This window comes from Nematolebias whitei, chromosome 21, assembly GCF_014905685.2.
Source record: "Nematolebias whitei isolate Nwh7 chromosome 21, NemWhi1, whole genome shotgun sequence".
Taxonomy (NCBI): Eukaryota; Metazoa; Chordata; class Actinopteri; order Cyprinodontiformes; family Rivulidae; genus Nematolebias; species Nematolebias whitei.
The window spans coordinates 19,777,701-19,791,031 of NC_056518.1; positions in this window are offsets into that span (position 1 = coordinate 19,777,701).

A 13,331-nucleotide genomic window follows, 5' to 3' on the forward strand; every position below is an offset into this window, starting at 1 on the left:
GTTTGCCACATATCATAACTGTTTAAATAACGTAAAATTTCTGATTCTTGTTTTACGGTAGTTCAATGCATTCACTACGGTGATATACTGTTTTGGATTTCACAGTCTGTTCCTGTTGCAATTTGACTTTTTTGTTTAATGTAATTTTTACAGATTTTTTTTTTTTACAGTGTAGCTCTTAATCTAGAAAACTGACTAGTTATAGCTATTTTTGTGTTTGCTAAGGTTGGCTAGCTGTGGCAGCCATCTTGTATTGGGTTCACTCCGAGGGTTAATTACTTTTAAATGCACGCCCAACGAATATGAGAGTTTTATCAAAAATTCCAAATTTGAAAGACTTGCACAGTCAGTCAGTGCTTGGAAAATAAATTGTGGTAATTTTGTGGTAGGATTAGACGCAGAATGCAGATGAGGATTCAAGGAGCTCCAAACCAAATGTGATTTTTTTTTTTTTTTAATAGAAAAGGCAAAAACAAAGTGCTGATGACGCAGCCAAAACTCACAAAGAACCCACAGTGAGGCACACGGAGACAAAAGGGACCAAAGCAGATCCTAACAATGCACTGCTGAGATGGAGACGGAGAGACTGGATATCAGGACTAGGCTTACTGGATGCAGCTGAACGGACTACAGACTGGAAACAGGTGAAAGTGACTGATGATGAGGGAGAGATGTTACAGGGAACAATGGGGAATAACAAAAGACCGATCAGCTGAAACTCCATCAGATCTGAGTTTAGGGAAACTAAAGTCACAGAGATACAGTAAGTTAGATAAAACACAACTCAAAACACAAGTATACCAGAACACAGAAAGATAGCACATAAAACCACAAAGAGAATAAATCAAACAACAAACTAAAAAAAAAAAAAATCAAAATTGCACAGATCCTGACAACACACCAAATTTCAGCTCAACAGCTATAAAATTCAGTTCTAACTAATTTTGGAATACAACAAGTCCAAAAGTTGATCAGTTGTAGATGTACTCCTAATATTTACACCCTAAGAGTTTCATTAAAATGTGTCCAATGGTGACAAAAAGTGAAATTATATATATTAAAAAAGATCCAGTTTGGATAAAATATACATTCAGGTTTTGCATACTTGTCATATTATCATGTTTTTGCTCATTGAAACCATAAACTCTGTGTTGTACGTAACAGTTCTCATGGGTGATATCTTTGCCCAATTAACAAGTGATTTTAATTTATTGGCAAAATAGGTACAATTTTTTTCAATGCAACACATAAAACTGATAACTATGAAACTTTAAAGGAAAAGCATTACACAATACAAAACTGTTTAATTACGTTTTTTTTAGCCGTGAATACTTAAGTGACATTGCCTAATTACCGAAGATGATAATGGCGGTGCAAGGACTCTCACAGAATCATCCTCGCCTCTGTTAACGACATGAAACCGCTCAGGCGCTGAACACGACAAATGGACTGAAATGCATGAAATGTGGCTGAAATATTCAGAATGTGAATGAGTTGGTATCATGAGACGTCCTAATTGGGCAGATGTATGCAAAAAAAAAAAAAAAAAAGGCGAAGGCGTCGTGGTAAATGCCTGATCTTTCATTCATTCCGGGGCCCGGCCCAGGCCGAAGCCACTTTGAATCTCTGATCAGAAATTAAAGCGCGGGTAAAAATAAAATGTTATCCACGGTCATAAATGTCCTAATTAACCACCGGGGGAAACGCTCTCCCAATGCTGCAGAACCCTAAAAAAAAAAAAAGTTAATCGCAAATACTTGTAAATGGAAACAAACTGTTTGGTGAAGCAGCTTAGCAACAAACACCTGGGACTGAATCAGCACACGAGCATAAAGCGGGACATTCAACAATGCCAATTTATAGTTATTAAAAATGTTTTCTTACCAATGACTCAACATGTCCCTAATCTCCAGGGTCTACTTTATTATGTGCATGCTAATTGCTCACACCTGATAATGATGTGGTTCTGACTATCACCTGTCCCTGACTGTGACAAACAGGTTGCAACTTGTGTGGCGATCTTTGCTTTTCCACTCCCTGCACAACTTTGTTATGAGGAAAGAGCTAAGACACAATTAGCCTGAACGGGAACAAAGTGAACCTTCTCAGAAGTGTTTAGCTTTGTTGCAGAATGGCATCGAACCACGGGCAAGACTTTCGTGTCGCTGTTGTGTGACTCCACTGAGCTTGTTGAGCAGTCGGGGAGAACACCTCCTGCAGGGACGAAAGCATAGAAATGATGTATTCCCTTTCACCAAGGACAATCGTGAGTCTGTGTGTCTGCTCAGCTCCTTTAATGCCCTTTTGATTTGATACGGGGGCTCAGCAGTCTTGAGTGAACTCAGAGTTTGCGCGCTTTCAGTTCCAGGAAAGAGGCCGCAGCAGGTCTGCTGTCACTGTGTTACCATGGTGCATCGCCTCCAAGGTTCAGGTAAGGTCATTGTTGTTCCACATGTCATGTTTAAGAACAAGGATAATCTAAAATAAACCTAATCAAAGCCCTTTAATGTGCAATTTAGTTATTCCCGTGAATGTTGTGTAGAATGCAGTTTTCATAAATGGAACACAGTGGGACCTAAAAAACAACTTAAATGTTAAACTTAACAACCAGGTTTTGGAAAAAAAAAAAAAAAAAACATAATATTTTTTTAATTGATGGCTGTAAAAGTAAGTGGTACACATCAATCAACCTTTATTTATGCAGGTTAATCTCATTGAGCCTTGAGGACTCATTTACAAGAGAGACCTGAGACACATAAGGAACAGCTGGAGACGCATAGGATAATTGTCACAGGTCTCTCTTGTAAATGAGTCCCCGAGGCTCAATGAGATTAACCTGCATAAATAAAAGTTGAATGAAAAAAAAACCAGATCAGAAGAGGACTGAGTGTAAAAAGAGCCCTTTAGTGAGGCTGAATTGCTCAGACGCAAAGATGGACAAACGTTCACCAGTCTGCAAAAACTGTGCCTAAAACAAGTTGATCGTTTTCAGAATGATGTTCTTCTATGTATAAGTTGGGAAAACTTTAATTATCCCATCATCTAGATTTCATAATACCATCAAACGATCTTGGACAAGAAAAGGACAAGAGTCAATAATGGATGGCAGTGGTCTTGGAGCCCTCTGGGGACACTGCACTGTAAACGGGTCTGATTCTGCTCTGGACGTCACTGCGCAAGCTCAGGAACAATTCCACAAAACTTTGTCAACACATTTCAACGTGCCATCTACAAATGCAGGTAAAAAAAACTCTATCAAGCATTGATTTAGCCTCATGTGAACACTATCTAGAAACGCTGCCGTCCTCTCCGGATCATTAAAAATTAACTCGAGCAAAGTGGAAAACTGTTCAATGATCAGATGAATTAAAAGTTTTCTTTTTGAAAACCACAAATGGCACATCCTCCATACTGAAGAGTTGAAGGACCATCCAGCCTGTTGTTAGCACATACCAAAGCTTGCCACTCTGATGGTATAGGGGTGCATTGTTGCTCAAAGCATGGGCAGCTTACACATCTGGAAAGGCAGCATCAATGCAGAAATTCAGGTTTTAAACAACATATGCTCCTAACCAGACAACTTCTGTTTCAGAGAAGGCCTTGCATATTTCAGCAAAACAATGCTAAATGCCATCTTGCATTTGTTACAACAACATGGCTTTTGACCTGGCCTACCTGCAGTCCAGACCTCTCGTTCTTCCAGATGGCATTTCTCTCTTATGCTCTCGACAAAGACGGTCGCTTTCTCTCGCTCCTGCCTCCCTCCTGCTTTTTTGCTCTCTTGTCCTGTGAATCTCTAAGAGCCTCTCTTTACACATCTTCCAAATCAACATTTATGATGGATCTGGTCAGCTGGTCTCTCAATGCAACTGATTAAAAAAAAAAAATTCTACCAGAAGACAGGGGCCAGGAAAACTCTCATGCCCTGAAGGGACACACACAGCTGGATATGTCATGGATTCCTGGGCTGTTTGGAAGATGATGTGTCTGTCTGTGCTGTCTGTTGAGGACGTAGAAGACGCGTACATAATTGGATTTCTGATAAGTTTTCTGCTGTTTGGAATTGGCGGATACCTGGGTTATCGGCTATTAAGGAAGACGTCGGCAGCAGTTTTGGCAATAGTAAAGCTGCCCGCCTTATGTGAAGGATTAATCCGTGCTTCGAGCTCTCAGACTATATACTTTGCAAGCTGAACTGTAAGTTGGATGCAATTTCTGAGAATCATGGGCCGCTTGCAGCTCCTAGAACTCGCCGGCATGAAGAATTCAACCTTGGAGAAGAAAACAAGCATGGACCGGCGGAATATCCACTGTTTGGATTCGCCATTGAGCGTACCAGCAGAACTGAAGGCAGACATGAAATCAGTAGAGTCTGCCTGCCCAAAACAATTGTTGTTTATCTGAAGTTGGCCCCCCCGCTGGCCTTGGATAGGCCAACTTATCTCAAATTGATCCTGGAGGAAAACGCGCTTCCACGTTAACATGGCTAAACAGGGAAGAGCGAACTTAGCTGGTTAGCAAGCTAAACAGCAAGGCAGAAAAAGTGACCATTAGCTGGGCTGAACGGGGTAAGCAGATGAAAGTTAGCAGGCTAAACAAGCAGCAAGCAGGATCAAACCTTGTAGCGATGCCCTGGGCAGGGAGCAAGCTCACCTCCAGTCGGACAGTTAAGCCACATACAAGGGACCAGCAGTCAGGTTAAAGTGAGGTGAAGTGCAAAAAGATTAGGGAAATGAGACCACGCTGCATATTTATAACCTAGGAGGGCGGGGCCTCCTGTGTATGCAGCAGTCTCATTTGCCTTGACAGGCGTGTTGAAAGAAACTTCTTCAGGTTGGTCTCACGAGGGTGCAATCCCCCATACTGACCAAAAGGGAACTAAGAAGCTCTACCTGCCCCCCCCCCCCCCCCCCCGAGGACATATGTGGTCTTATCAGAATTGCGCCGCTGATAGACACTGTACCATCATATCAGAACTTTGGAACTTTCTGGAGTGTCCATGGACAACTCACCACCTTTGTTGACCTTCTATGCATAAATGTATTATGATGTCATTGTATGTTGCTGTTTATGTTGCAAGGTCTTTTTTTTATATCTTTTACACTCTGCCCCAGCCAGGACATGGTGAGAAAAATGCCTTTTTTAACTTCCTCCACCCACGTGTTCTCCTTTCCTCATCTACTCTGTATGTTGTAAGTAACATGTCTCCCTAATGAGTCCCTGAGGCTCAATGGGAACTAACCTGTATAAATACAGGATGAATTGAAAAAGATCAAACATTTAATGTGAATTAAATATGAGTGCATAGGATTTTCAACTCCATGCATTCTGTTTTTACTTACATTTTTCACAATGTCCCAACTTTTTCAGAGTTGACGTTGCACAAAGCTGTGACTTGGTCAATTTAAAAGAATACTTCAGTCTGAGTTGTAGATGGAAGAGTGCGATTACAGAGGAACAGGGTTGCAAATGAAGGAGCTGACAGGGAGCAATCATGGTATGTTACTGGTCACGAGAAAGGCCTCTTACTGTCTCTGCCTCCTCCACTCTCATCAATTACTGCCGTGGATCATGCCTGCCAGGCTGCCTGAACCAGATGGTAAACAGTAGGCTGTTCCTTCAGCCTTTTGGTTCGGAGGACTTTAATATCAGCTCTTAAACTGAGACATTTAGACAACTGTAAATTAAACACCTACAGAGCTTTTTCTTCTGCCATGAAAGGGTGGAACAGTAAAAAAAAAAAAAGCTGCTCAGCAGAGTAAAAATACAAATCCAAGCTTAATTTTTGGTTTGTTTTGCACAAAAATTACAAATTTGAGGAAAGTCACACATGTATCATGTAAAAAAAAACAACAAAAAAAAAAAACAGGATATAAAACCAACCTACAAAATCAAACAGAAGGTAAAATTGATTCGAATAAAAAAAAAAAAAAAATGTATCCAAAACCCATAACTTATCTTCGCTTTTAAAGGTACCATAAATTAATTTAAAACAAATTTCTTCTAGGTGAATTTGTGCTGGAAGCTCATGATTATCAGCTCAAATTAATTTCATTTTATGTTTTGTTGTTAATTAGTATCACTCATCCATGCTTGCATAAGCATTCCTTAACAAATGCCACCCAAAGTGCCCAATCCTACTGGATCCAATACGTTCAGGAGGATTATTTCTAAAAAGGTGGCCACAAGGTTCTGCGGCAGAAAGCAGCAAAACATCAATACAAAGTCTGTATGTCTGAGTAATAAAACTCCATCAGTATCTAAGTACTCTTAGCTCTATTTTACACTAGTGCTGCATCAAAAGAGTCGCCTGAAGCTCCCTAATCTGTCGGGGCTGATAGAAATTCCTTTCCTGCAGTGATGAGAAAAAGATGAAGGAGCTCGAAGCTCCTCTCTCCATCTCCGGCCTGACAGGAGCTATTTATGACCTCGCAGGCCCGCTCGCATTTGACAGCTCAATAAATTGTAAAAATGGACAACAAATGTTTCTGTTAGACGTCCAGGTTGAGCAGAGATGAGCAACACTCAGACGCACTCGGAGTAAAAGTTTGTCGCACTGTCAAAGCAAATGGCAGCTCTGGTTTTTCTGAGGGAAAAGGCAGAAAAACAAGCGCTCTGAGTTTTTTTTTTTTTTTTTAAGGCAAAAGCAGAAAGTTTTATTTTACACGAGGGCTTGAAAATAGAAAGATGGTTTGAGTTACAGCACGGTGGCACAGCTGGTAGAGCGGTCGCCTCTCAGTGAGAAGGTTGCAGGATTGAATCCCAGATGGGATGGAGTTTGCATGTTCTCTCCGTGCATGCGTGAGTTTTCTCCAGGTACTCCAGTTTCCTCCCACAGACCAAAAACATGCATGTTAGGCTGATTGGTAACTCTAAATTGTCCCTAGGTGTGAGTGAGAGAGTGAATGGTTGTTTGTCTCTATGCGTCCCTGTGATGGACTGGAGACCTGTCCAGGGTGTCCCCCGCCTCTCGCACAGTGACTGCTGGGGCTCCAGTGACCCCCATGACACTGAAAGGAGAAGCGGGTTATGATAAGAGTTGGATGAAGTTTTATTTTTTATACTTGTTGATTTTTGCTTGTCTTTTGATACTATTTGCTGTTTTTAGCTTTTAATTAGCCTACTTTGAGATTTTACCAAGCTTTTTGCTCATTTGTGCTTTGAGCTAGCATTTTGCTATATGTAGCTTTTAGCTTGCCTTTTGATTTTATTTTCTTTCCGCTGCTCCCTTCTTCAGGGGTCGCCACAGCGAACTAAGTCGCACAAAGACTTGGCATTTGTTTTTACACCAGATGCCCTTCCTGACACAACCACAGACCACAGAGCTACCACAGCTCTCTGTGTGGAGCAGAGAGCTGATATCTAGGGCACCCGGGGGAGCAGATGGTGGGGGTTAAGGGCCTTGCTCAAGGGCACAGAGTAGGGCAAAGGAGGGTGGAGGCAGGTGTGGATGCTTCACCTTTCCCACCCACATTTTGATGTTGTCGATACAGGAAGTTGAACCAACGACCTTCATATCACAGGGCCACTTTCTCTAACCTCTGCACCACCACTCCACATTTTTAGCTTGCCTTTTGATACTTTGCACATTTAACTATTGTTATGCTACTTTTAGCTTCTCGTTAGCCCTTTGCTTCTTTTAGCTTTTAGCTAACCTTTCAAAACTTTTAGCTAGTTTTTTATACTCACTGCTTTTATCTTTTAGCTAGCCTAATTATACTTTTAGGTTGTACCTAGCTTTTAGCTTTTTTAGCTTTTAGTTAACATTTTGCTGCTTTTAGTTAGTGATTTGCTTTTTTTTTTTATTTGAACTAGTTTTTATTTTTTGCTGCTGTTAGTTTTTAAATAACCTTTAGATACTTAAAATTTTTAGCTAGCTCTTTGCTACTTTTAACTAAGGTTTAGTTAGCATTTAGCTCCTTTTGGCTGTTACGTAGCATTTTGTTTCCATCAGCGTTTTGCTACGGCTTTGTTCCTTTTACTTTAGCTTTCTGCTTCCTTCATCATTTTTACTGGACTTTTGTTTTCTTTCTACTTTCCTTTGTTTGACATTTTAAGGCCTTTAGATTAAAAGAATATATATTTTAAATGACGTAGTATATCTGCTGCATCTTTTAGTGAATAAAAACAGCAGCAGAGTCAGTCAGACGTCATCTCACGACTCGGGGCGAACGGCGGCCCACTTCTTCTGAAAAGACCCGATGACCTTGAGGCCATATCTGTTCTCGCTCCCACATGCTCGGCCGCTCACGTTGCTCAGCGTTCGGCAAAAAGCGCCTCTTACTTTACTTTTCAAACTGCACATTAAGCCCTCACTATGACTGCTATTTCTCTGAAAAGAGGCACTTGGTGACTCAGCTGCCTTAAGTGCTTTAGCATGAAATGCATGTCGACTTGACACTGTGGGTGTCGATCTGCTGCTCAGAGCGAGTGCTCCTCTGAGCCCATGTCCTATTAAACACTAAATCAAAAACTAATTAACTGATAAACGATAGAACAAAATTTTCACATGGATACAATGGAGCAGGGTATTTTTTTTAGTGTAGAGTCAGAGGTCAAGCATAAAAAAAACTGAGCAGAAATACTGCTGCTAAATAAATTTACAGTATTTAACTTTATTTTCTAAGAGAGGGCTTTGATTTTAAATATCTGCTTTATTTGAGGTGTAATTACAAAAAGCATTTCAAAGTAAGTGTAATTTTTAGTTCCCACCTTTGTCAGAAATATATTTTTAATGATCAAGCAGAAGAAAATCAGACACCACAGTCATGCTCAAAGACAAAACGAGGGGACATCGAGGGTTTTCCAAATGTGCTGGCTATTTTTACAGAGTCATTTCATTTCAATTTAATCTGAGCTTGTGTGTTTTTTTTATTTTAATTATTTGTTGTTCTTTACCTAAGAACAGCCTTTCAATGTTCCACTCAGATGATTGAAAAAGTGGGGTTTTATTTTTTTTAACCCTCTCCGATTCATCTCCACCACTTAGTTTATGCAATTCATTGTATTTTTAAGTTTTCATTATGTGACAAAACTTCATTAAGAGTGTTTAATGCATTTACAGCACAATGTATGTTTGAAATTCATCAACAGGAGAGCTTCTGGACTTTAACACAGAAAAGCACAAAACACATTCTCAGGAGTTGCTTCTGCAACTCTCAACCACCGTTTGTGAGCAACACTGCAGAACAACAAGAACTGTGCGCACCATTATGTTCAGCCACTTGCACCTCGAGCCAAGCATCTTTGTGGTTATATAAGAGTGAAGGCAGCTGCCGGGGTGCTGATACTGTTCGGGTCCTTTAAACTCGTGGTTCAACAGATGCTCCCACCCCCAGAGCAGTTGGGGCCATGGACATGTCATTATGCAACAAGACATAAAAATGGTGAATTTTAAAGCTCCCTGAAGAAAAATAGAAGTCAGAATTGCTGTAAGAGAGACCATGTTTTTAATGATTAATAATGGATGTAGGAGATTTGCATCATTAAGAAGGCGGAGTGTGTGATGAGTGTGATTTTAAACTAATTAAAGGGCGACCAGAACAGAAAGTTTCTACAATGCAAATCATGTCTAAAAGCCGTCTTCTCATGTTAAGCAGGAATTCTCCATGCAGCCTGTGACAGCGCAGCAGCAGGCGGTGTTTGTGTGGGCGACGTGCGTGGGCGATGAGTGTTCGTTCAGGATGGCGTCCACTTCAAGCCAAGACGGGCCGTGGATCATGACTTCACCTCCTGTGGGTCATGCCAGCATCTTCACAGGAAGCAACAAGAGGACGGGAAGCACACTTCACATTCTTAGAGCTGACTCTTTATTATTGTCTGGTATGTTGTTTTTAATTTAGGAATTTATACTTTACACCAAAACATGATCCAGAATTAAGTCTTCAGTTTGTACGATTTATTTAGCACCTGTTGTATGTCTAAGGATTGTAACATTATCTTAAAACAGCGTCTTAAAGCAGCACTGACTTTTATTGTGCTTTGTTCTGTTTAAATGTAGCTTTTAGCTAACCTTCTGATACTTTAAAATTCTAGTTAGCCTTGTGAATATCACTTAACAGCTTAATTTTTTTAGCTACTCTTTTGCTACTTTTAGCTTTGGGTTAGCCTTTTCGTATTTTAAGCTCATCTTTAGTAGTTCATGCTAACCTTTTGCTGCTTGTAGCTATTGAGGTGTTTTAGCACTAAGCTAATGTTTTGGTACATTTTGCTTTTAAGTAATGTTTTGCTAATTTTAGCTTTTAGCTACAATTTTGCTACTTTTGGCTTTCACCTTTTTGCTACTTTTCACTTTTGGTTAATGTTTTGCTACTTTGAGCTGTTGCTGTTAGTGATCTTTTTTTAGCTTTAACAATTCAGTTTCATCTTCTTCACAAAATGTAATAAATATTAAGACAAATTGGACATTTTCTGTTTTAATGTTATGTTCAGACTGAACGTTGCAGAAAATGTATGATTTGGCTGTAAACATAGATAAAACCCAATTTTGGGGGGGATGAAAACAAAAACAAATGTGTCCACAGAAAGAGCAGGTATTGTCAGCGTCTTCATATTCAGCTGTGAAGGACGGGGGAGGAAGTGTAACGATCCAAAGTTGCCTCGTCTTTCGATTCCACTTTAAATTCTGCTTTATCTAAAAACATCTGCACAGTCTCTGTGTTTTTGACTAACGTTTTGTACTTTTTTATTTAAGAGTTTGTTTCAAACGTGATTCAAACTCAAAACTTCCTTTATTACTTTTTAATCTTGTTCCTATTTGAGGTATATTTTACCACTACAATTCCATATTTATCAAGTTGACAAATAATTACTTCTGATCTTTTTCTATTAAGTCTTTAGTTTGATTCTCTTTCAACTTATCTTTTGATTCACATGTTGGGAATTCTTGACATCTGCGATACATTTTCTGTATTCTCCTCTGTAATTTTCCTCCTTTACCTAAAGTGTCATATTTCCCTCAAGTTTAAGATCCGGGGACATTTCTCTCCAGCTGGTTTGAGACGGGAGCAGCCGGAGGTGCCTTCGCCTTATGCAAGCTCTGCCTGGTGATTCAGGGCTGACTGGATTCACACTCGAAAGCTAACAGTTCATCTGCGCTGCGCATGAGGTGGCAGGACTCTCGGGCACAAGATGTGTCCCCTGGTGATGTGTCTTGATATCCTCCTCCTTTTAAATGTCATTCATGTCATTCAAGTCAGAAGAAGGGAGTCACAACACAGAAATCAAAACAAAAATGGACAGACTGTTGCGGACGGTGACTCAAGAGAGAAGCTCGGTTCACTAACGAGAGCCTGCACGTGAGGAGGTAAGGAAACGAGCGCCTCTCACTGAGACGCATGCACTGTTAGCTGAATGTGTCTGAGAGGTTTTTACCTGCAGTCTACCTTTTTTATTACATGACACGTGATCCATGGCAAGACATAATGTGCCAACTGCAAACACTTGAGCAAAGAGGAAAACGTCTGAACTGACTGGACTTTATGTACCAACAACTCTTTACTCACAATCCAAATCTGGATGAAATCACTGCAGCAATGTGCACAAAAAAACTGCAACTTATTCAAATATTGTGTCTGCACGTTACATCCATGCAGTATTTGTAGATGTATACTTGATTGCCTCCTGATTATATTTAAAGGTATTTCACTCAAATGCACAAAACAAACTAAACCATTCATTTCCCCTGCAAAAAGAAACAGGGCAAATCATTCATACAAGCCTGGACAATCATTTTTACCAGCAGGTGTTGTTTGCAGCCTGGATGCTTGAATGAAATTTCTGCTTTTTGCTTCTCTTCAAACCACAAATATGAGTCATAAATCCATTTGAAATATCCTGGTCTCCTTCTCAATGGTTTGTGTGCATGAGCTGGGAAACGAGCTGTGTTTTAGAACAAGTCATTTTTTCTCTCTTCTTATTACTAGCCAAGAACGTTTGGTGCCTCAACACCTCACTCAGTTGAGCTAATACTAAAGTAAAGAGTGAGGCTGCATTAAAAATCAAAATGATTAACTCAAAAGCCTGAAATTAAACTGAAACTGTCTGAAACGAAATAACAAAAACCTCTAACTTATGAAGTTCCTGGATGTTGCACCATTCTCGAAGACTTGATTTATAAAATCGAGCATTGGTGCAAAAAGTTCCCGTTCTGCATTACCTTTGAAGCACTAAAGCTTAAGAGACCCTGGGTCCTCTTATGAGGACTTTGATCTTTTAGAGCAGTGGTTCCCAACCGTGGTCCTCGAGGAACACCATCCTGCATGTTTTAGGTTCTTTTTCTGCTCCAGCGCACCTGATTCAGTGTAATTACTTCCTCAAGTTCTGCAGAAGCCTCATTCATTTGGATCGTGTGTCAAAGCAGGGAAACAACTAGAGCTGCCGGCTGAACAACATCTTATCAGGACTATGGTCTCTCTGAAAGTGCTTCATGGACAAAGCTCAACGTCTGGACATCAAATGCATATGTAATGTGTCTAAATAAGTGAAAAGGCACACGCTCTATTCAGCCTCTTCTTGACTGCCTGGCTGACATCCGGGACTGGATGGCTTTAAACTTCTTAAGCTTCAATGAGAAGAAGTCTGAAGTCATGCTGTTCCATCCCAGTGGCTCACTCATGAACCATGACATTGACCTTTTCTCTCTAGCCCCGCTAGAGAAACAAAAGGTCACTAATCTGGGGGTGATAATGGACCCGTCCTTAAAACTCAACAGTCACGTAAACATGATGGTCAAATCCTGTTTTTTTCAGCTGAGACGGCTGTCTAAGCTGAAGCCTATTCTCTCCAAAAAGAACCTTGAGACAGTGATCCACGCCTTCATAACATCTAGGCTTGATTACTGCAATTCACTTCTGTTTGGAATCAGTCAGTCCTCCATTGCTCGTCTACAACTGGTCCAAAATGCTGCAGCCCGATTTTTAACTGGTACAGGCTATAGAGAGCACATCACGCCAGTTTTGGCCTCCCTGCACTGGCTACCCATTCACCTTCGGATCCAATTCAAAATTCTCATGTATGTTTTTAAATCACTGAACAGTTCCGCCCCATCCTATCTCACTGATCTTCTGCAGCCATATGTCCCACAGCGCTCTCTGAGGTCAGCAGACCAGATGCTTCTCTCAGTCCCAGAAACCCGTCGTAAGCTCAGGGGTGACAGGGCTTTCTCTGTTGCAGGTCCACGACTGTGGAATGAGTTGCCACTGAGTGTCCGGCAGGCTCCCACACTCTCAGTCTTTAAGTCTCGCTTGAAGACCCACTTCTATTCGCTTGCCTTTAACACGGTGTGATTTGTTTTGGTCCGGTCTGTTCTCTACTCTGTTGGCCATTTTAGT